The sequence below is a fragment of the Meleagris gallopavo genome, chromosome 1 (genome assembly GCF_905368555.1).
Source record: "Meleagris gallopavo chromosome 1, MGAL_WU_HG_1.1, whole genome shotgun sequence".
NCBI lineage: Eukaryota > Metazoa > Chordata > Aves > Galliformes > Phasianidae > Meleagris > Meleagris gallopavo.
This window is the reverse complement of record NC_139404.1, coordinates 14,025,872-14,030,300: the sequence shown is the minus strand read 5'-3', so window position 1 is coordinate 14,030,300 and position 4,429 is coordinate 14,025,872.

Genomic DNA, 4,429 nt, shown 5'->3' with positions numbered 1-4,429 from the left:
ATAAAATACCACTTTAATTTTTTTTTACATGATATTTGAAAAGGTAGCATTTTTTCATATACTCAAAGCCTAAAAAACTTCAATGTATATTTCACAGATTATCACACAAACAAAACACATTGCAGAGATCTTGCTATTTGTGAAATGTTTTGACTAAAATAGCTGGTGATGAATAGAGACAGATATATGCGTATGTATGTATGCATTCTTATGTATATAAATACAGATTTGATATGTGGTAGCACCTTCTTCACCAAGTATTACTTAATTGCAACTTATTGTGTGAGTATCTGAAAATAACATGTAAGAAATTAATGCTACAAAGAGGGAAAGAAAATCAGGTTTTGGATTGTGGGTGCACCCACATGTGCTGAGGGAACAGGCAGAGGTGACTGCTGAACAACAATAATCTTTGCAAGGTCTTGGCAAATAGGAGTTGTGCGTGAAGACTGGAAGATAGCCGGTGTCACTGCGGTCTTCAAAAAAGGCAAGAAGGAGGAGATTGCCCAAAGAGGTTGTGGAGTCTCCTTCTTTGGTGATATTCGAGACCTATCTGGACACCTGCCTGTGTAATCTTTAGCAAGAGGTTGGACTTGAGCTCTTGAGGTCCTTTCCAACCCTTGCAATTCTGTGATTCTGCTTACATATTTGACAAGATGCTGTGCACTGCCATGTCTATTCTTCCATATTAGAAAAGAGTGAATTATTTTCTTCTTTCATTATATAATCAGAGAAACATTTCCTACATACAGAAAACAAGATTGTGACATTTCCAAAGTTTTCAAGGAATCTGGAAGGTATATGCAGGACTTGTAAACACACTCAACTGGTTTTAAGAGCTGATAAATTTCAATTTGCATGCGCCCATTTAAATCCATGTATAACCTCACTATGGCAACAGCATTGCTGGAGAGAATTAACATAGAGATAGACTTGGTATTACTTTCCTCGTTTCAGACTGCTCAAATAACAATAGCAGTAGAGTGGAAGTGCCTGTTGTGCCAAAAACAATAAAGTGGATGCACAGAGACTGAGAATTCTTGGCAATAAATAGGCTGTAATATGAAGTATTTTTAGATTTGGATTCCTTTCATTGGATGTGATGTGATCTGTGATGTGTAAAGGATAAAACTCCTTGGAGCAAGTTCCCAGTCTTCTCGTTCCCTTTCTGGAGAAGTGCAATTCTTGGAAGTAAGATATGCATTTGATTCCAGGAGAAATCCTTATTCCTTTTGGCTCTTTTTTGTTTGTTTGTTTGTTTGTTTGTTTGTTGTTTTAAATCAAAACTCAATACATTATACACTGACGAACTGCAAGATGTAGAGAAGTACTAGTGACAAAAGGCTTTCCTACCTAACCACAGTTACCTGAGGAATTCGTTGTGTTCAGTGTTTTCAGTGAAACAGCTCTCCTTCAGTCAGCAGTTCTGTGAGGGGTCATCGCTGCCTCCAGTGGTGCCATCTTGGATCTGGATTTTGGTGCGTTTTTTTTTCACGTGGCACACTGTACTTCTGACAGCTCGTAGTGGCACTTACCCCAAGGCATGACCTGGTCTCTAGTTCACTTTTGCAAGGATTTCATTTTCAGCTCTCTACATAACCACAGCATGGCCATAGTTTTTGTTTAGGAAGGAGGATGATTTTGGTTTTGCTCTGCACAGAACCCTTCTCTTTTCCTGTTGAATTCAGTGATGAAATCCCTGTGAATTCAGTGAAAGCAGGGCTGAAAACCAGAAACTCCTAACAAAGGCAACATTGTTTGATGTGGCAGGGGTCAGGATGTTGGCAATGCCTTTCCTCTTTGTGCTCACTTCCTCCCCTCATTAAGGCTGCGACTTTTGTTTTTCCAGCTCCAGGGTGTCTGTTTGCCATTGGGCATCAGTGGTGTTTTCTGGGCTGTGGTGTCTCCTGTGCTATGAGACAGATGTTAGGGGATCCTTCAAAACATGACATCTATTACAGGGTGATGGGATCTCTACTCCTACTTTAATCATAGTATCATAGGACATCCCAACTTAGAAGGGAACTGTAAGGATCATCAAGTCCAACTCATGTTTTAGATGCATAAAATCTAAGATTGGGCTTCTGTTACCATCTAGGTTACATTTGCATGATTTATTGATTATTTCTGCCTTTTGTGTGTGGGGGTGTGTTGTTTAATGCAAGCAGTAAAAGGTAGCTTAAACCCCAAGAGGCTGTCTGAAGTACCTTTTGTCTTGTATCCATCAGCAGTGTTTCCTATAGGCAGGACATCAGCAAGCTTGGTTTCCTGACCTGAAGTGGAAGCAAAACAGCATAAGTGAGGGCTCAGAAATTGAGAATTAAGGAATGTATCCATACCTCAAACCTGGCATGAGGCCCCCTGAGAAGCTCTAAGCTGTTGCTGCAGAGAGCTGATGAAGGCACCAACACCTTATCAAGGAAGTACAGGTACCCCAGGGACTACAGGGGACAGAGGGGCAGCCAGTGTTGAAAGGATAGTGGGTATTTTGTCAGGATCTGCCTTCAAAGTGTACATTTTTAAGTTGTGATACATAATGATACTGGTTTTGCAGGCTAAACTATTAAAATGAATTAGTGCCTATTTTCATTCTTTATAATTACTGTAAAAGTTAGAGAGATGTATTTGTTCCAAATTAAATTTTATTCTCATACTCAAGTACGTGTTTAGATTAATTCTACCTGAAGTAGGTAAACTGCTTTGGTTTTATGAAGCAATCTGGTCAAATTTCCCAACTGGGTATCTTAAAAAGAGAATCTGAAACATCAAATGTGCTGGCTGTCTGCTGATGAGGAGACCTTTCCCCTCAGGGAAATCTGTATTTCATATTGTCCATTCCACATTTCAAAAGCACTTCAGCTATAAATTGCAAAGATATTGCTCAAATACATGTTTGATTACCTCTAGTATTTCTGAGGCTCTCAGAGTTGACAGACTCTTAGCAGCCAGCATTATGGAGCCCTTTGTACTCTGCCTTGCGAGAGCTGAGGAAACTCTGAAAACAGTGTGTATAAAGGGGTGAGAGATATAAACTAACTCCCCTTCTGGTATCTGAAGATTTCTCTTGCTGTAGAATTTCTCCTGGGAAAGCTGCAAAAATTCAACCTCGGTTGAATTAGGAACCCATAAACCTCATTTATCTGAATTTACGTACAGAAAAGAAGTAGTATGATAAAAGAGAGTTTTAACTGTTCAGCCTCCTCTGCAAATATAAACACAGCTTTCCGTATGTTTATGCAGAACTGCCTACAAAGGCCCTGTGATGCAGAAAACGGATACCCAAAGCCAGAGCCCAGCTCTGCCAGGGTTGAACACCTCGGCCGACTCTGCCGCTGCAGTGTGCGCAGCGATGGGGAGCGCTCTACAGAGCAGCGCATCTGTAGTCATGGAAGGCAAATCCAGGGCAGGGTTTTGAGTAGGAAGAGCTTTGGTCAGAGGCAGGAGATGAGCAGTCAGGGAGGAGGATGCACAATTATTATGAACAAGAATGAAATACTTCCTGAGCAGCAAGGATGAGTAAATGGGATAATTACCAGGAATTTACAGAAGTATTAGTACAATCATGAGATGGTCTTTATTAGAGCAGAGAGAACGCAGTGGAGGAGCCAGAAATAAGCTCCAGGTTAAGACCTGTAATGAAGGAGAATTTGCTGGAGGTTTAATACTGGTGGAGAAAAACATGAATTCAGTCTTAAGATACTGGGAGACCTCGCAGAATAGCGCAAGGGAAAGATGTGAGTCTGGCCACTTGTTCACAACTGTTGGTGCAGATGTGTTATTGTAACTGATGAAAAGGATGTAGATAAGCAGATATAAAAGGAAAGCAGGATAGCACCTCCATCAAGTATAACCCTGAAAGAGAAGACAAACAAACGGGATAACAGGAAGAAAGTTTCAATGGGCAAGGATACACCTGGCTATTGAAGGTGAGGGAAAGGTAGAGAAAAATGAGAGAGCGGCTCTTGTTCTTAATAAAGAGATGGAGGTGCTGCTTCTGTGCAATGGAGAGTGAGAAGTTGGTGAGAGTAAGAAAACAAAATCAAAATGCTGGAACCAGAAAGCCTTGAGGTTTTGAGAAGCCTGGGGGAGAGCAAGCAGCAGGCAGGGATGGAGGTGGAGCAGGGCAGGCAGCTGGAATGCCCTGGTCTCTGAGGGAGAGGGAAAGAAATCCATTAACAAACTGGTTAGTGATGAGAAGCTTGAAGTGGGCCGTGGAAGGGTGGGCACATGAGCTGCAGAATTAAAGCTAGGAAAGGAGATTGCACTGGAAGCTGAGCAGAAGAGAAGGTGGTGATTGGTGCTCACACACAGCCTTTTCTCTTCACATCTGAATGTGCCTGTTTTTGTCAACTCAATTAAATTAAGAGATCTCATTATCTAGATGATGGGTGGATGCTGATACATAGACCTCAGGAGCACAGAGTCTGTA